This window comes from Bidens hawaiensis, unplaced genomic scaffold (assembly GCF_021521415.1).
Source record: "Bidens hawaiensis isolate Kalapana, Puna unplaced genomic scaffold, B.hawaiensis_p1.1 tig00003822_1, whole genome shotgun sequence".
In the NCBI taxonomy this organism is placed as follows: Eukaryota; Viridiplantae; Streptophyta; class Magnoliopsida; order Asterales; family Asteraceae; genus Bidens; species Bidens hawaiensis.
Genome location: NW_027491219.1, coordinates 905,008 through 926,481, shown reverse-complemented (window position 1 = coordinate 926,481; position 21,474 = coordinate 905,008). Strand labels below are relative to the sequence as shown.

The 21,474-nt window shown below is 35.0% G+C and overlaps 1 pseudogene; it reads left to right on the top strand.

The window, feature by feature from the left end:
- The first annotated feature begins 6,920 nt into the window (after positions 1–6,920).
- On the top strand, positions 6,921–7,301 carry LOC143624510 (18S ribosomal RNA; annotated as a pseudogene).
- Positions 7,302–21,474: the final 14,173 nt, after the last annotated feature.

Below are 21,474 nucleotides of genomic sequence, written 5' to 3'. Positions count from 1 at the left end.
GTCATTAATAAAATTGACGGTGATTGTTTTCACCGTCCGGGGGTTTTTTGTGTCGGAGATTCTCATAATCAAGGGCTTTTTCCCTCATAATCAAATCGTTGTGTTCACTAATTTTTCGTTCAAGCACTCTACCTCACGTACTAATTTGATTAAAAGTTACCTTGTTAATTTTTGACCGAAACATCATCATCATCATCATCATCATCATCATCATCATCATCATCATCATCATCATCATCATCATCATCATCATTGTCATCATTGTCATCATCGTCATTATCGCCGTCATCATCATCATCATCATCATCATCAACAACAACATCAGCATCACCATCGCCATCATCATCATCATCATCATCATCATCATCATCAGCATCGCCAGTATCACCATCACCATCCGCATCATCAGTGTCACCAGCACAATCACAATCACCATCGCCATCACCACCATTAAAAGCATCATCAGCAGCATCATCAGCATTGGCATCAACATCAACATCACCATCGCCATCACCACCACCATCACCACCACTACCACCACCACCACCACCACCAACACATCCCACCATAATTTCCACCCACCATAACATCCCACCATAATTTCCACCCACTAGAACCACTACCCTTTATTTTCCAATTTTGTTGGTCACGAACTGAAACAAATTAAAACTTGTTAGGATTCGAGAACCTAATCTAATCTAATGAACACAATTCACTTTCAAAGAAACAGTAAACAGTTGATCTAATTCTTTGTATGAATTAGTATCATATTAACTGTAATCATATTTGAACTACAATTCCGTTAATATATGGAATAAACAAGTTATTAAATGGAATTCAGTAAAGCTAAATAACAGGTTTCATATAGAAGAACAATTATGCATTAAATATAATTGAAAGATCACAATGTGTTGCCCCCCGTCAACCTTAGCTCATCATTCACACTGATTTTCTGGTACAAGAGTACACCGATCAGGTAAGTCTTGTGATGTAAAAAGTGTTAATGAAGAAGAGGCTCTCTTCTTAATTATATATATATATATATATATATATATGTGTGTGTGTGTGTGTGTGTGTGTGTGATACACTACTGATGAGCAAAAGGTGAGAGCGACATCTAAGAAAAACGATTACAAACCACTGATGAAGTAATTACAAATAACTGACTAATTAGAATCATATGCTAATTACTGATCTTTGCTTGAAACACCTAATGTTTTTCCCATCAGTTGTTTGGATCTTCAATAGTTTGATCAACTATTGTGTCTTCAGTTCTTTCATATCAACTAGTTTGCAAGGTCAGATGTTTGGAGCAGTAGTTTGCCAAAACTTCATAATGGAGAACAACTGATGTTTGCATCATTAGTTGTCTTGTTCATGGCTATAAGTTCTTTGCAAGGCTCAACAATCTCCCCCTGAACTAATGATGCCAAACCGTTTATTCTTTGTGTACCATTGTTTTATCTTGAAAGTCTTCTTTGGGCTGAGTTTTTGATGGAAGGTCTAATGAGCATCCTAGCAAGCTTTCCTGTAGCATATGCACATCGTGTATATCTACCCTTTGAGAAGTACTAGAATCAAACTCCAATGTTACATAGGAGCTATTGTTAAATTTGCTTCATTTAATGACTTTGGAACCTGCCTGGCTTTGATATGCTGCAGAAGCAATTGCCAGTGTCGACAATGAAGAGTAATATATTTATATCATATTCAAAGCCCATCTTGGCATCTTTGTAATTGTCCTTGACGGATTGAAGTTCTACTTCCTCTTTAAGTTGTCTTATTTTGGCATATAAAGCCCAATTTCTTACCTTATTCCCTGCTTGTGTAAAACTTGGGATTAGAGCAGCATTTTTAGCAGATCTTTGCATTTTAGGAAGTTTTATAATAGATAAAGATTTTAGTTCAGCGAACTTTCTTGGGTTCTTTCTTTCTTTCTTGTATAAGATCCCTATAAGCAACCCTTGGCTATCAATGCTTCATCTAGCAGTCTCTCTTCTTGAGTAAAAATTAGTCTCTGCTAATTCAATCTTCATATTCAGAATTTTTCTTTCCTTTTCTTCAGATATCCTAGCCTTAACTACCTCCCAATCAGGTTCAGGATGATCCTGATTAGGGTCTTGTTCTTTGAGCCTTTCTACTCTACTACATTCAGCTTGTAATTCTTCATAAGTGCAACCTCTATATTTATGTTGAGACACCTTGTACTTAGCATGCTCTTTAAGCCATAGAAGAGTAGCATTCTTTGCTTCCATCAATAGATGTTTATTAGCTATTGGTCTTTCTGAAACAACTAGGCTTCTTTTATAAGCATGTTATTCAAGATCTCTTGTCTTCAGAAGATCCTTTTGATACAGTCCTGCAACTTCTTCATTAGACATGATCTGTACTTCTTCGACCAAAGCCCTTGCTGCCTCTCTCTCTCTCTCTCTCTCTCTCTCTTGATGAGTGATTAGTAAAGGGGGTTCAAATAGAGATTGATTGTTCTCTAAAAGTTATGAATCTATTGGACTTGTCAATAGATTCATTAACATTTTAATGTTTCGATGCAACAACAAGATTTTATTTGTAACAAGTAGTTTTGTTGGTTGGGTAATTGGTCACATTTTATTCATGAAATGAATTGGATTGCTATTAGTTTGGATACGAAAAAATCGATCTATTCGGAAGTACATTCGATCTAATCTTAGGCCCTGACTCACCCTCCATGGACGAACCTTGCGGAGGAACCCTTAGGATTTCAGGGCATTGGATTTTCACCATGTTTGCGTTATTCCAGCCGACATTATTTTCATGAGGCTGATCTTGAGCCGCCAGCAAAGCATGAATACCTTCTTCAAGAGAATATTTTTGGTGTATAAAGTCTGAAATTCCGGATCTTCCGCCGCGAGAATTTCTTGAGAAACAAAGTCATAAGCACGTAGGTTCAAGGCCAGACCTACTACTACAAGAGCACTCATAAAAAAAAATAATTGGGTTGTGCCATATATATTAAAGAGTATACAATAATGATGTATTTGTCGAATCAAATACCATGGTGTAATAATTAAACATTTTGGCTAGTTGATAATTTTACTATTAGTTAGGAATTTTGTGAAAGGTTCCTATAAAAGGTTTCATTTGTGGCAGATGTCAGTGGTTCGAGTCCGCTTATCTCCAACTCGTGAACTCAGCTGTTACAAGGCTATATGATAGCACCTAATTTTTCTGACTAGGTGGTTTGATCTATGATATATCATTATGGACGTTGATAAGATCCATCCATTTAGCAGCACCTTAGGATGGCATAGACCATCACACCCGAGATCTTTGATTGTGGCGTTATCCACTCATATGGCCATGTTCTACTCGGAGGAATAAAATAAAATTGTACTTCTTCGTCCACCCCGGAGTCACAAAACGCCATAATATAATAGGTATTCCTGGGTTAATGAAGGTCAACGAGATCGAAAGAAAAATGATATATACAAAGATATTAAGAAAAATAGATTGGTAGCTTCCAAATCGTCTACACTAACAATCCACCCCCCGGACGATTTTAGTAAATAACCAAATATGATACTTGGGCTAAGCGTCAAGTTGGTGATTTCTTATATCTCATCCTCCCGGAGCCCAATTATCATATACGCACCCAAAATAAACAGCAACTCGAGAAAGCTCTTCCGTTTGTGAGGAACCGACCACTTCTTTATATACATTGCCATTTGACAATCTGTCTGTGCCACAGAATCTGAGAAGGGGGATAGCTAAGCCCTGTTTGAAGAGGCTCATATACAGAACGTCGAGAAATAATCCCCGGAGTGGGTGATTCAATTAACCAATATTCAGAAGATGAAATTTCACCTCTACCATCAATAGGTTTAGCCAGGGCGTTGATAACACGACCCAAATAGGCCTCACTCACTGGTATCCGAGCAATTCTTCCGGTTGGAAAGGGAGTGTGTGTGAGTTGTTTATTTCAAGAATAGGCTGCATCCAACCAGATGTACTTTTTCTGTTATAACTAGGAAAGTTATATCTAAAAAAGAAGAATGCATGAACTCGCGAATTATTTCTGAATCAATTCAGAAATCATATGTAAGAACTATAGCATTTCGTAATTTATTGGAAAATCCACTTTGATTCTCCAAGAATCCAATTGTTTAAGAAATTTGGCATTGTAATAAATCTTATCAGAAAAAAAAGAAGTTTTTTTTTCAAAATATTGTTTCTTTCATTCTTGTATTGGATTTCACCAAATGAAAATGATGCATTTAATTTTAATAAATTATTACTTTTAGAACTATAAAAAAGACTTCTAAATGGAGTCTGTTTAGAATCATTAACATAAAGAATAAAATGATTATGTTAATACATTCGAATGATTTAACGCTTCACTAGTAGTTCTTAAGTGATAGTAGCTCCAAATTTAGCCGGAGTAGAGCATAATCCTAGAAAGATTAAAGAGGCCCATTTAAGAACAAGAAAATTACATCGTGATTGGATTGGATCTCGATGAAACAATCCATCAATTATTGCTAATTTCCCGAAGAGAGAAGAAAAAATATTCTGATAAAGATGTTCTTTAATAATATCATTATGACTCTCGAAGTCATGCGCAGTAGTGGGGTCCTGACACGGCGGAGACTTTCATTGAATATGGGATTGAGACTACAACTGGAATGGAATTTCTCCGTTGATAGATCCAGATTCGCATCTGTCCATCTAGGAGATTTCTTCGTGCCGGGTCATGAGCTATGTGAAATAATAGAGATGTCTCCTACGTTACCCATAATATGTGGAATTATCAACGTAATTTCATAGAGTCATTCGGTCTGATTGCTACATGTTGGTCCTTGCGAACAGCTTGATGCACCATCTCCATTGAATGAAATTCTAACTAACCCAAAACGAGAAAAAAATATATTGGAATAAACGAAATAGGTAAAAAACTCCATGAACAGGATCTATACATCTCGATCCAAAAAGAATCAAGGGAAAAAGAAAGAATCAGAATTTATTGATATATTTCTCAAAGCAAACGAAAAGAAAACGAAAGATGAAACCTAACTCATGGATCAACTAATCCCTCTCGGGGACATTATTAAGAATAAGAAAGAATAACCTCATGTAGTGAACCTTCCCTCCAGGGATTATGAAACTAGAATATTTTTGTTATTGCTTCGACTCATATTCCCCTAAAAGTGGATCCCGATCTAATAGCTCCGAATAAATTAAATATGTGGTAATACATTTAAGAAATTATTCCAACGAACGTTCTCCCCTCTGGATTCAGGAATAGCGACATGGACTAAATGCCCTGTCCAAGCCAAGGAACTTACGCCGAAGAGTCCTGATAAATGATGATTGAGACGAGATTCTCAGGTTTGGTCTTATTTGGAGCTACTATCACTCAAAACTAGATGAAGGAAAAGGAAAATGGGTCGAACCCTTATCCTTATTCGTTTTTTTATTTTATTAGTTTTGTTAGGTTTAAGTCTGACAAGAATAATATTCTACAACTAGCAATTAATTTAAGGCGGTAAGATGATATCTTGAGCCGTTACATATTCAGGGCCCCTGGCACAAATAGATGCGTCACAAGTTCCATAGAGATTACTTCTCAATACGATTTCTTTCAAATTCATTAAAATTTAATGTACTGATTCTTGAATACCCATTATGGTAGAATATTCGTGTGAGATTTTCTAATATTTTGCGTGTGTAATATGAGAGCGGACAGCTAATGCGTTCCACTTATTGAACAAGGTTCTATGGTCGGTCCATGACCCCTGGATGCCGAAGGCGTCCTTGGGGTAATCTCGTAGTTCCTACAGGGTGGAGATGATGGGGTCGGTCCATGGATTTTCCTTCCTTTTACCGTATTTTTCTTAGAGGGTTGGAGGGAGATAGTGCATCAAGCTGTTCACAAGGGCCAACATGTAGCACTCAGACCGAATGACTATATTAAATCATTGGACGTTCCCCAAACAGATACTGCCGGGTCGTGTGAATTCAATAATAGACACCTGTTGGCATTCCAACCTTCCTTCGTCTTTCATGGCCACATATCTTTCAGGCTAAGGAATGGGAAATCCTTCTCCTGTTCCATGAATCCAATTTGCATTTCATTCGGGAAAAGCCATGTTTTTCACAACAATGCCTTTGTCATTTGATCCAATAGTGTTCCATTCGATAGGAACAGATTTGATAAATACTGATAACACTCGGATAAAAATCACACTTGGAAAGGGTGGACAATAGCTAGAGTAGCGGGTGCTGTAGCGAAACTGATTGCAAAAGAAGGGAAATCAACCACATTAAATTACCTTCTAGGGAGGTCCGTTTGCTATCCAAATATTGCTCAGTAACAGTCGGACAAGTGGGGAATGTTGGGGTGAACCAGAAAATTTTGGGTAGAGCCGGATCTACGCGTTGGCTAGGTAAACGCCCTGTAGTAAGAGGAGTAGTTATGAACCCTGTAGACCCTCCACATGTGGGTGGTGAAGGGTGGGCCCCAATTGGTAGAAAATACTCACAACCCATTGGGGTTATCCTGCACTTGGAACAAGAAGTCGAAAAAGGAATACCGATCAGTATGATATTGGATCATGGAATAGTCATCTTGTTGGAAAGCCTTATATCTTGAAATTAATTAATAAGGTTGATGATAAAACCCTTGGGCGTTCCAGTGGGCGGTATTCACGTCTTACACAACAACACCTTAAACAGACTGCCGTTGATAAGCCGGAGGAAGGTGAGGATGACGTCAAGTCATCATGCCCCTTATGCCTTGGGTGACACACGTGCTACAATGGCTGGGACAAAGGGTTGCGATCCCGTGAAGGTGAGCTAACTCCAAAAACCCATCCTCGGTTCGGATTGCAAGCTGCAACTCGCTTGCATGAAGCCGGAATCGCTAGTAATCGCCGGGTCTATGTCAATTGAATGGGTATTACAAAGCCTCGTCTAGGTCCTATAATTTGTCAAAAGAACAACTTTGTAGGTTTCAATATGAATAAAAAGACGATCGTGAATCATTCAAATGGGCATTCCTTGATCAAAGATGTTTATTTGTACATGTATCATATATGCCACATGTGATACATTTCCGACATTGACACTGAGAGACGAAAGCTAGGAGAACGAATGGGATTAGATACCCCAGTAGTCCTAGCCATAAACGATGGATACTAGGCGCTGTGCGTATCGACCCATGCAGTGTTGAAGCTAACACGTTAAGTATCCCGCCTGGGGAGTACGCTCGCAAGAATGAAACTTCGCCAACCTCTCTAACTAACATACGATACAATTGAACTTCACGGAACGGCCAATGGAGCTTGTCTCGGTTGGCCTTCCTACGTTGACGAATGCCTCTTTTCTCTTCTCTGAAGTCTACAACAAGTGGGAGAGGCAGGATTCGAACCTACGTAGAAAACCTTCAACAGAATTACAGTGTGTCGGTTTTGACCACTCGGCCACTCTCATTAAAGCTATGATTGTCAATCGAGTAGGTGATTTTGGATTAGCTCCTGGGATTTTGGTTTGTTTTACTCTCTTTCAAACAATAGACTTTTCTACCATTTTTTTTATGCTAGTGTCCCCATAAATTCTTGAATTTCTCGTAATATGAGATTGAATGCCATAACACTTATTTGTATTTTACTTCTTATTGATGCTGCTGGGAAATATGCACATATAGGATCGCATACTTGGTCACCTGATGCTACTGAGGGTCCCAATCCTGTATCCACTTTGATTCATGCAACTACTATGGTAACAGCTGGCGTTTTCATGATAGCAATGTGCTTCCCTTAATTTGAATACCCACCTACGAATTTGATTGTTTTTACCTTTGTAGGAGACGTCATCTTCTGGTAGAACCAGTCATCTTCGTTTAAAACTACCGCCAAAAGCCTTTTGTTGACTAGGCTTTGACTTCAAGGTTTCAAATACTTTTGGAATAGTAGTTGGTTCTTGTGTTTCCTTGAGTGCATCAACAGTCTCTGAAACTACTGTTGGTTCTTGTGGAGAACCATTAGTTTATTGTGTGGAAACAACATCATTAGTTTTGACACTGCTATTCTTGAATCAGGTGTTGGTGTAACAACTGATTGATCATTGGTAGTTTTAACTATCGGTAGTTCTTCTAATTCATCAGTAGATTGTGAAACTACTAGTCTTTGTTTTGTTTTTCCACTCTTTCTTCCACCTTTAAACATGGATTTCAGCCGCTTTGATTATGATAATTCAGTTTCATCAGGCTTTTCCCCTCAGTTGTTTGACTAAGGTTTTCTTCTTAGCCTCTCTTTCCTTTCAAATTAATACATATTTTTGATGATTTATTCCCCTCCAAGCACAATAAAACATATATAAATGACCCTTGGCTTTTGCTAAATAATTACCCTAACTCAATTTACCTCCAATTCGTGTTTTTGGTACTCAATTTCTCAAGTTCTAGATGGTTTGGCTTTTCATAAGTTCTCAAAGTTTGACTTCTCCGGTTCTAACCACTCCATCTATTTTCCGGGTAAGTGTTGAGCATAAAAGATGCTCATTTTAATATTTTAAACAAAAGCCCCCAATCAATTTCATTGATTGAGACAATTTAATAACTCAATTTCATGTTGGCCCGTTAGGGTTAATAAAGTTTTTTAAAAATGAGGATTTTCGATTTCAGAACTTTCTAACTAAAATTAGCTTCCGAACAAGAAGAGTTTTAACTTTGATTTCACATTTTACATGTGGTGGACCAGAATCCGAACCCGAATTCAATGTTCGGATTCTGATCTGTCTCAGCTCGCTTAAATCTTTTTTTTTTTATCATAACTTGAGAACCATATGGATTTTTCACGTGATTCCAGTTGCTAAATGCTCGTTTTTAATTATATTACCATCTATAAAAGTTTTTGGTTTATATTATTGAGTTGGATTAGCTTGCATATTTCCACATCCTCATCCTATTTGTTAGTACTTAAATGTCTATCTCATAGGTCTTGTATGTATTAGATAACAGTCTGGATGTGTTTTGTAGTGTTTGGACTGTATAAGTTACTTATACAACATATAAGTCTTATAAAACACATAAGTTATGTGCCGTATAAACATGCACTCCATATAAGTGCTTTATCATGTCTATAAATAATTTTGTTAGTTTATACGCTAGGTGTGAGTGATTCAGAAGTACTAGACTTGTAATCTTGTCATATCCTCTGTGCACTTGAGCTTTTATCAGTAATATATGAAGATTTAAAGAGATTACTTGTGTATTTCACATTGTTATGGATTCCTCACGTATCATTGAAGAGTAGATATATGTGAGCAAGCCATTACACGTCTTATACGATCCTACCAGGTTCCTTGGTATCAGAGAATTGGGCTTTATATATACTTATAAACCACAATTTTATCACATTTTTACCTTGATTTCATCCTATTAGAGGATTTCACCATCAAAAGTTCATCAAATGATCACAAACTGTCATATTCCTAGTCTACATCAGTTTCTCAGAGTTTCAGATCTCCAAACCTTCATTTTCACGGTAGTTTTACAAAAATGTTCACTTTGAACATACACGGCGTAGAAGTTTCCCCGTACATCTCATATATGCCGCATAAGTATTATCCATATAACCGTGTTTCATTGTATAACTTATACATCCGTGTAAGTCACTCATACCCCGTATAAGGCTTATACGCTGACAAACATATACATCATGTGCTTTAGAACTTTAATCTAGATAAGGAGATAGCCCATCGAACAAACCACCAAAGCTTCTACGCATGGAGGACTACCCATCCTGGGCAGATAAGTTTGAACCCTACGTTCAAGCGTTGAATTATGATACATAGATAACTGTTGAAGAAGAGTACACCATTCCTAAGAATGAAAATGGCACGAATTACCTTTTATCTCATGTGCTCGATGTAGACAAAGTTGTGTATTTGAGAAAGAAGAAGATGCTGAACATCTTTCAACAAGCAATCAAAGCTAAGATCTTTCAACTATTGCAACACAATGGGTCTTGCGACTCTATTTGGAATGCTTTGCTGAACAAGGATAGTGGAACCCTGATTTGAGAGAGCAAGATGGATCTACTAAAGAAAGATTTTGATATCATTATGATGGTCAAAGAAGAAATGTTTGTTCAACTAATCGATAGACATTATCATTTAGTCAATGAAATGAATAGGCTTGGAAATGAGAAGCCTGAATATGAATACATTGAGAAATTGACTGATGCATTACCTGAGAAATGGTGTACTTTCATAAGGATTCCACAATTAAACCTAGTTGGTTTTGCAATATTGTATTTGGCCAGATGCATTGAAAAACTAGAAACTCAAGATCTCGAGTTGTGAAAGAAGCTCAAGATGAGAGTTCATCCGTGACATAAGATATTGGTCTATACTAAACGAACTCACCATATTTGGCTATCCAAGGACCAAAGATTCAAACTGCTTTCTGTGCTGATAATGTTGGTGCTGCATTTGTGGGTAGTCAACAAAATTTCTCACCATCTCCTGAATTAAGCAGTATCGATTCAAGTACCATGTCTACCGATCAACAAGTTCAACAATCCAACCAACCACAAAACTTGAATCCTAATATTTTGCACTGCAATATAGTTGTTAACATTAAAAATGCCAGAGGATTAACAACTGATAATGTGAATGAACATATGGCATTTCTTAGATCTGTTCTGGAATCATATGAATGCCTTATTGCTGGGCGGATTGGTTACGTCAATATGACAGAGGAATATTATGACAAGATTGACCTGGAAGAAATGGAGATGTTGGATATACATTGGTGCATGGCTAGTGTGGTTAGAAGGGTTCAATGGTTTTAAGAAATCAATGGGAGTAATTGCATAGATGGGACACCCTGAAAGTTGGGTTTTGATAAATCCAAAGTTTGTTGCTTTAGGTGCAAAGAGAATGGTCATTAAAAGATGAAGTGTACCAATCAAGAAGTTGGTCACAATGGTTCTAACCCTTTTGGAAGGGACTACAACAAACAAGCTATCTACCACCGAAGCTCACCAAATTAAGCTGACCCTTTCAACTCCGACAACAGGAAACCAAGTGAAGCCTCTACATCACAAACTAAAGCATGTTATGTTTCAACTGGAACAACCACTTGATTTAACTGGAACAACCACTTGTATCAAGCTAATGTTGATGAGCTTGTAACTGCTAAAGATGATACTAGGGTTGCTGAGGAAGTTGATGAGTTGGTTGCTGAGGAAGTTGTTGCTAGGGAAGAGGTCATTACCGAAGGATAAGATGGAATGACTGATTGTATTGTTGTCGAGGTTGCTAAGAAAGATTTTCTAGTTGAGAATGGTGCTTCTGAAAAGGCTGAAGCTGATGATGAAGTGATTGAGAATCCAAATTTCATCCATTCTTTTGGATCTATTAAAGAATTCATTGATGAAGATCCTGATGAGCCTAAAGAGGAATTTGTGCCCTGCACATATAACACCATTCATCCTATTCCTCCAAACTGTAACACCCCGACTTAAGAGGAAACACCCGAATGTGACGTACATATTGCTCAAAACACATGTAAAACTATTAAGTGATATTATTATCATTAATTCATTAAAAGGCATCAAGTACACAAGTTTTTTCAAATAAAGAAATTACCAGGAAAACGAAATATTTCAAACACTAATTTAAAATATCCAAAGTCTAGTGTTTTCATCCCTTTCATCCTCTAATAATTGTACCTGTAAAATATATAAAAAATAATGTCAACTAACTTAATAGTTGGTGAGTTCATACAGTTAAAATACATCTAAAAAGCATACAATTCCATGAAAACTTGTGAAAAGCAAATAATGGTTCTTTACACTCGAATCAAGGTCCTTAGTCTAAAGAATAACCGAAGGTCCTTTCCAGTTGGGATCTCGTACCAACGTACTTGGATCGGGGTCACCTTTCCACTCGAAACACGTTCCTGAGTGCAGGGGGGGTATGATCATACTTATCGAAGAAATCCATGCAGGTAATATTTGAGCAAGTAACAAGTAAACACACAAGTCCATGATGCGAATTGTAGTTTGTAATAAGAAATAATAAGCAAACGGTTTTGAATACGATATATATGTTACCCCCAAAATATGTAAAAGCATTAAAAAGAGGTGTAAAAACTCACATTTGAAATTGAAGCTAACTTAGAAAGAAAAACCGAAAGCGCGTAAAATGAAACCGAACGACCGAATCTTTCGACCTAACATAAGAAATATGAGAATTACTAACTAGTTAACGGGATTAAAAAGTTGGTTTTATTTTTTATATATTTTATTATTAAAATATATACTTTTATTAATTTAAGGTATTTTAGTATTTAAATTTAACGAAAATTTAAAACTAAATTTATATTAAATCTACGTTTTGAACCTTTAAACTTTCAAACATTATAATAACTTGTTAGAAGTTACCATCTATGGATTATTTTTATATTATACTTACATAGTTTGGAACTTGATTACATTAAAAAAGTTTAAATCCCCAAACGAATAGAAAATGATCGAGTAACAACTTTAAATTATCGGAAATGAGATATAAATGATAAATGACAAGCTAGTATGAATTGAAATGACAAAATGGGTTGGTCTAATAATTACAAATACAAATACGAATAAAAAAATGACGAATGTCACAACATTCCCTACTTTTAAGAATTTCGTCCCGAAATTAAGTAAAAGAATCTGTATCAAATAGATGACAATACTTTGAGAAGAACACGGTCACCAACATTAAACTTGAGAGTTCGTCGTCAATTATCATCGTAACCCTTTTGACGGCTGATATGCTAAAAGTAGTCAAACAATTTAGTAACTAAAATATGCTAATCTAGACACTATGTAATACTCTAGACTCTTAAACTTAACTTAAACTACTAACCGGCAAGTGTACCAGTCGACTCTAGTAAAACTAAGTAAGTCCGGATATCGAATTCACGAGACTCTTTAAATTAGGTAACCAACAAATTAGATTAGACTGAAAGATACGACTATTTATTAATACTGTTTAGAGGGGGGGGGGTTAAACTTATTACTAATAAACAAAAACTAAACCCTAATTAACTAAATAACAATAAACTATAATGATTACTTAACCCTAACTGATTATTATATTAATAAACATTTAAACCCTAATTAAAAGATGATTAAACTAATAAATTACTTAAATTAATTCAAATGATGAAAGTAACTACCTAGGCTAGAATCCCCTAAGTTATGGCTATCAATTGAACTGGGAAAATTAAGTTATGAAACTGGGATCGTAAAATAAACCGTTGAAAGAAAACCTTAACAAGACCCTTGACCTTTAAAGAAGACACCTATGAGTTTCTAACAAGTTTTAAGACACTAGTTATATATATTAAACTTCCTTACTATTATTTAATTGTTTATGTTTAAGTATCTTTATGGTGAAATCCTACCTTACAGCAGCTAAGCAGACTCAATTGACTTAATGGACTAAGTTGACAATCAAACCTAGACGGAGTCCTTACGAAGAACTAAATCTAGCAATCTTGAACAACAAAGATCTATCAATAACCTATCACCTTATAGATTTCTAGGCTAGCAACTCACTATTATTTATTTAATTAGTTTTATTGTTTCTATGATCTTATACGAATTCAATCACAAACTAGTCAAAAATACACAATAAATGACCTAACAAAACCCTATCCTATGAAACAATCAACAAGGGTAATATGAAACAATAACCTAAGAAAATAAAACCAAGTAATCATACGCATCAATTAAATCAAACTCAACAATTTACTTAAAACATAAAATCCATAACGAAAATAATCCCAATCAAAATCAAACCAAACAAAGGTTCATCACGACCTAGGTAGTTTATAAAGTTTAGCCTAGCATTATGTAATCAAAATCAAACAAAGTAATAAGTACAAAAACATGGTGAAATAATAAAGAACGGAAAATCAAAGGTGGTAAAACCCGTAATCTTCACTATCGAACGTCTAACTCTTCAGCGGATTCTCTCTTGCCTTCAAAACCAGCAAGAATCTCGAATAATAGCTCTCAAAACTCCAAATTCGTTTGGTGGCTATAGGGTATTGTTCAAGTTAAGGTTAGGGATGTTTATAAACTGAAACAAGGCCCAAAACTGAACCAAAAATGAAAACTGTCTGGTATTTCTTGATCCTCGCGTCGCGACCATAACTAACCCCGATAACCGCGCGGCGCGGCGCACATGTATAGGGGGCCGGTCCAGCTGGCATGATTTGACCAGTTCTGGCTTCTTGTTTTGGCTCGTTTTTCGCCCTTTATGATCATGATGAACTCCAGGAACCTACAAAACAAAATAATGTTAGTAGTATACAAATCTGGACTAAAATGAACAAAAACTAATTAAATATTTAATATAATATACAAGGGAAACATATATATTTAGCATTATATCAAATATCCCCGCACTTACTCTTTTTTCGTCCCTGAAAAAGTCAAATGCAGTGGAATCAGAATCGGAAAATATAGTCTTAAAAACATATAGGTTAATTTAAAGTTCAGAATGTTGGGTTTTAGCAAGATTATCAAAGTCCAAATAAACCAATTTATAAGGAAAACGCAGCGGAAATTATAGTTTTAAATCTTGTTTTGTCAATACACATAAACTCATTTATGTTAAACCCAATCTAGGATCCATATACTATTCACTCACTATCAATAACAACCATAGGGTGTTTCAAGAACATACCTTAAAGTCCCGAAATTAAAAGGGATGAATGAGAATGAATGGCGAGATTCCAATAGAGAAATCCTCAAGCTTGTATACCCGAACAAGCTCTAACAAACACCTAGGTTGCTAGGATCCTTACACTTTTTTCAAAACAAAACCCCTTTTGTTCTTCTTCTTCTTGTTCTCGGCTGAATAGAGAGAAAAGCTTGAGAGGATATGTCTGTGTGTGAGAGAGAAAGATGTTGATACACACAAGAAATCTCATCTACCAGTAGAGGTTCTTGCATGTTTTGGAAAAATACAAAAGGAGAGAGAGAGAGAGAGAGAGAGAGATGGAGGGGCCGGCCAAAGGCGGGTTTTTCCCCAAAAAACTCAAAATCAATTTGGTTAATTTTTCTTTATACATATTTGTCATTTATCCAATTAAATAACATCTCTCATAATATAAATTATCCATATAATTTATTTAACACACAAATGCAAAAATATTTAGAAAACCCATTTTCCAAATATTATGATTGTTGATAATTATTACTAAGATCATATCTAATAATAACTATCGTCGCGTTTGTCTAGCTTGTTATTGGGTATGTCCCGACTTGGATCATAACATACTAGCCACATCAACTCATATATGTGTCTTGGGCAGATCGATTCCAACACAGAAAAACGCAAAAACTACGATCACCGGTATTGTTGTCCACTTAAACCCATGCCTTAATCCTTATCGGGACACATAAGATCCAAAAATTATATTAATCAGTGGTTTACACAATTAAGACCCGCTTTTTTTCAGCTTTTACCTGACCAGACAACCCCAACTTGAATTAAACCTCAAAATTAGCAGATTTAAAACTTTTTATTGCTCTATTTTTTAATGAATAGTTAAGACGATCAAGGGTATTGTTTATTAATCTAAGCTTAAGCATTAAAGTCTACCAAAGCAGCCATTAGATATGATTAAGGTATAATTAATTAATTAGCTAGTGTTCCTCACAATATGACATACCCCCGTTATCAAGCAATACACTGAACCCATCACCATAGGTGAGTATGCACAATTTCATCTGAAGGGTTTACATGTGACGTGTCCCTTGTGGTCCGTTTCTTAATGGTAATGAGATGCGAGCAAGGGGACTCCAGATGGCTAACAGCGTGGATGATCAAGTCAGTAGTGTATTTGTACTTTAAGTACGTAGTGATCATAGTTTAATGACTTATGTGGCAGATAACTGCGGGTTTGCTCTTTTTTAGATTTATTTAAATATTCACAACCCCACTAACGAATTGTGTATACCCAGATGAATAAACTGCATACAGACCCATAGTCTCCGGACACGAGGCATCCCATCAATACAAGATTTAACGTTATAAAACCATACGCCAATGAAGTGTAAAACACTAAAACTAAGCAGCTTAAGATTTGTATCACTGGTTACTTGGCATACTCTAACGTTAAACCTACACAAGCGTCATACGATAAAGTATTAAAATATTTAAAATTCTATAATATTTATAACATTCATACCAAATATTGAGGCGTGAGTATGGCCTGACCTTTCATTACTTATTTTCCACGTTTAAGAAAGTTTTTAAGGATCGACGTTACGATATGTTTACTCTATGATGATTAATTGCGGAATCACTTATCGAAGGGATAAACACATGCAATTCACACAAAGATTCTCTCTATTATTGATATGGACATGAAAGCTCTCAAGATTACAAGATATGACTCTCTAGGATTATGAATGAATGGATTCTAAATATGACATGAAAGTCTCCTATTTATACTAAAACACTATGGACCATAGAAGTGGGTGTGGCGTATTAGCTTATACACCCATATAAGCTTATACGTTTACCAACTTATACGTTCCTTACAACATATCTAACAATAATAGCTCATTAACCAATCCAATACCTAGTGATAGACAAAAAATGCTCTAACAGACTCCCCCTTGGATATTGCTTGGTCTTGGTGTCTAAGCAGTAGACGATTATGATCTAACAGACTCCCCCTCGGATACTACTTAGACTAACCAATTCAATCTTCAAATCATCTCCCGCTATCTTCTAACCACTCCTCCTTAAGCTGTCAGAATCGACATGTATAACTGTTGACGTTTCGGAACTTACGGATTTTACGTATATGTATTTTTCGGCATCAACTTGATCCGATGAGATCTTTTTCTTAACAACCCAATGATATATGTTTGAAGTGTTTCTTTTCACATAAAATTTCAACTTTTCAAACGTTTTTCTATCACAATCTTTCAAATCAACAATCTCAACGTATGACTTCCTCGAAACATCTTTAACGGTGTTGTCTTTCTTCTGAACGTTTGTTTCGAAGGACTCTTTGGAACATGTGGTTGGACATTTGAGCTCGTATTTTTTGATTTTGAATTTTGAAATTTTTGTTTTTCTGTTTTCAGAACATCTTGGTTGCCCACATCAGATTTTGGAATGTAAGGAAACTTAGGAAGATTCTTGTAACAAGAAGGTGCCTCAACTTGTTTACGTTTGTTTTTTCGAACAAAGAAATCATTATTGAGTTGATTTCGACATTTGATTTCTTTCTTGCTCTCAGATTTCGTACTATGAACAAATGCAACCTTATTAACTTGCTCACGCTTAACAGATTGTAGTTTCTGTTTAAGTGTATCATTTTTGGTAACGAATCTATTTATTGTTTTCTCATTTTGATCAACCTTCATCAAAAGTGTCTTTTCGCGTTTTTGAAGTTGATCATAAGCTTCCTTAACTCGATTAAGCTCATCTATTAACGAGTCATTGTGAGATTTTAACCTTTTATACTCCTCACATTTTTCACACTATTTAGCTTCTTTGACTTTGTTTTCAACTTTGAACTCCAACAATGATTCTAAAACCAAATCACCATCATCATCGAATTTTGGAGTGTTTTCAATTTTTGGTAATGATAGTTCTTCATATTCTAAAAACCGTACATGATTATTTATCTTGCATGTGTTGGGGTTTGATTGAACTGCTATAACGATTGTACCCCAAACTTCAGGTGACGCCTCAACGAGCCTACCTGCCTACCTTTCCATATAGTCAAACTTGCTTTTATCAACCCCGACATGTTTCATTTCATTCACAAGATTGCAATATCGATAGATTAACGAATCAAACGATTCTTCAGTCATTATATCAAACATATCGAATTTTTTCTTTAAAGCCTGTCTTTTGTTTCTTATCAAAACCATTTTCTTATTTGAACAATCAATTTTATCCAAAATTGCACATAAATCGAGAAAACAAGCACGTATGTGAAAGTAAAAACTTTAAACGGACAAACCAGTTTATACGCCAAAAGTGTAGCGTATAACCCAACTTATACGTAAAAATCTTATGCGTTCATACACCAACGTGCAACACTTATGCGTTCAAGAACCTTAAGTCTCCAAGTATTATGCGCTCAAACCCTTATACGGAGATTACCACTTATACGTCCGGATGTCAAAACATATACGGCCAAGTCAACGAACCAACGAATATGCAGCAACGAGTAACAACTTATGCGACGTATAACACCCAAAACACTTTGTAATCGGATCCATATAAGTCTTTTCAATTCAGTTATGTGGCCGTCCCCAATTAACTTTTTCCTTTACACGCCCAATTAAAAAAATACTTATGCGGACATAACAATTATGCCGATGACCAGTGTACGAGAATTTGTGATTATAGTAATTTGTTCAATTAATCAAAATGAGGAGATTCAAAAACATATTCAGCCAACCCACTATCAATCTAAATGCAGCAACAAGAAAACATCAATCTTGAATTCCTTGTGATTATAGTAATTTGTTCAATTAATCAAAATGAGGAGATTCAAAAACATATTCAGCCAACCCACTATCAATCTAAATGCAGCAACAAGAAAACATCAATCTTGAATTCCAAATGCGTCGTATATGTTTGACTCACAAATTGACTTATGCGGCTAACCATATGTTTGTCAATCTAAAAGTGGTGATGGGAAAACATGTGAATTTATTTGTTTCTGCCGAATATCCTACAATCAATATTTGGTGAGACAACAACGTATAACTCAATTTCCCAGCCGTCCTTGTTGACTTTCTTGTTCGTCCAATTAACCACACATATACGAAAGATGATACAAGACTTATATGGATGACATTCTGTAACAAACTGCCCAAAATTATTTTTTTTATTTTGATTTTCGGTTTGAATTAACAAAAATCATTCCAATAGAAATGAATAGACATATCAACAAATCAAATCACCGAAACAATTTGATTTTGATCCATAGACGATTGAGTAATTGAAGATTATAGAATGGGTTTAACTTTGACTTTGGAATCTTCAAAAACGAACTGAATTAATGTGTTTGATCCAGAAGCAAACACGAGACTAAGCTTTGATACCACTTGTAAGAACGTAATCATGATCATGCTAAACATCATGTACGTAGAATCGTAATGATTAGGACCAAAATAATATATTACTATACGATATGATACATCGAAAATATATCATAAAGCGCTTACAACACGAACACTCTTAATACTCAGTATATTGATATAACTTTGAAAACACAAACTGAACTACAGCTGTTCCAACTCATATGAATCTAATAAGAGAAATCCAATATATAGGTGATTAGTGACAACGTATAAGATCAGGATCCACATAAGCTTATACGGCCGTATAAGCTTATATGTCATCTTACTTATACGTTTCACTTTACAAAGTTTCACCTAATGACAGTTTAGCCCTTTACAAAATACAAAATGACATATTAAACCCACTAGACCTAGCATTAGACAAATATGTTCTAACACTTTTGAAAGAAATTAATTGACATTGAAAAGGTACACACGTATTTTCAAATAGCTGATCTGTTTACCAGAGCATTTGACAAAACGCGTTTTAAATTTTTTCTTGGTTTAAATGGATTGAAAATTCTTACTGATATCCTTAAGCAAGGATAATTATCTTTCCTTTCCTTTTTTTTTGTCTATTTTCTTTTGTTTATCTTTTTATGTTTTGAGTTTTAGGGGTGAAAATGAAAAATATAAAAAGATTGTGATTTTTGTTTGTATAGAAAAAATCCAAATACATTAAAAATTTAAAAAGACAAAAAGATTGTGTTTTTGTTTGTAAAGAAAAATCTAAAAAGACAAAATATTGTGATTTTAGTATGTAAAGAGAAAAGCCAAAAATATTTTTGCACAGTCTCGATTAAAATTTATGCCAATTACTCATATTTAAAGGACATGTACTTGTACGTGTTTGGTCATGATTTATACTTGTAGATGTTCGGGATAGCCATTAACCTGAAAATGGAAAGTACTTGGGGCGATTGTCGTGTGTTTTTATTCTTTCGCGAAAATTATGTCGGTTATTTATGTTTGTGGAACATGCTTACATGTTTTGGTCCTGTTATCTACATGTAGATTGATAGGATAGCCATTAATCTATAGACTGAAAGTGACTCGGGCGATTGAATTTTTATGCTCCTAAAAAATTGAGTTTTGAAGAAAAAAGAGAAAATGTTACTACATTGATCATTTGGTCGCATATCCAGAAATAAATAAGTTTAAAAGGCTATGTGTTTAATTGTATTGGTGCATTGATAAGTCTTAAGTAAGCTGTTAAGGTAAAAAAATGTGATATAAACATAAAGAAATGCCAAATTGAAAGAGGTGTTAGTGTCTTCCAAAACTCTCGGTAATGATGGCAGAAATGTAATAGCTTATCATTCTCAAGCCTTATTTGTCTGATTACCAAAAACAATAATGCAAATAAAAGGCATTCGGCTTCTGGACACTGTAAGTCTTTATGCAGCTTAATAATCTGGGTATTCATATGCATGAATATTTCAAACGCTTTTAGAGCAAACCCATCGTCATTAAACTTGATCACTGCTGTACATCGTACAAATTAAATTACTGACTTGATTAAAATCCGTTGTTAGACATACATTTGTTCCTCCCTTGCGCGCGTCTCAATACCAATAAGAAATGGATCCCAGGGGATATAAGGTATGTAAGACTACAGATGGACTCGTGCATACTCACTCATAGTAAAGGAAGTTTGGTGCATTGCTAAAAAATATCTATAAAAATCTTAATTTTGATCGACAACATAATGGTTTAAGTCAAGTTTGGGTGAAATGGTAAAAGTCAAACTAAGCTTGAACCGATATTAGAGGCTAATAGTTTCTAATATTCTGTGCTATAATTGAACATTAATTAATATCACCAAAATACTCGAAGGTTTGTTTTAAGATTTAAGTGGACAACAATATCAATGACCGACTTAACGCTAGTCATAAGAGCGCTGAAATATAAAACTGTGACGGAAGTGCAATTTGGTCAATATGATTCTCTGCTTAAACTCACAAAAATATGTACTACTTTCGTAGTTTAAATGTTCATATTTGCTTTTTTTTATAAACCTTTTTTTCAAAAATATTCAAAAAGACAAAAAAATTTTGTTTTCTAGTTTTATCTTAGTTTTTCGGGTTTAAGGGTAAATATTTAAAAAAGAAATAAAATACCAAAAATATTTTCTCTTTTTAATTTATTTAATTCATTTAAATTATTTGTGTTTAATTTATAAGTTTTGAACGTAAAACTTATTAAGGTATTGCATCTTACTCAGACTGGTAAGAATTGTAAGGTAAATCATTTAAATTATTTAATTCATTTAAATTATTTAGTTCATCGGGGCATGGTTTTCGATGCATTATTTATTTATCTTTTATCTTTA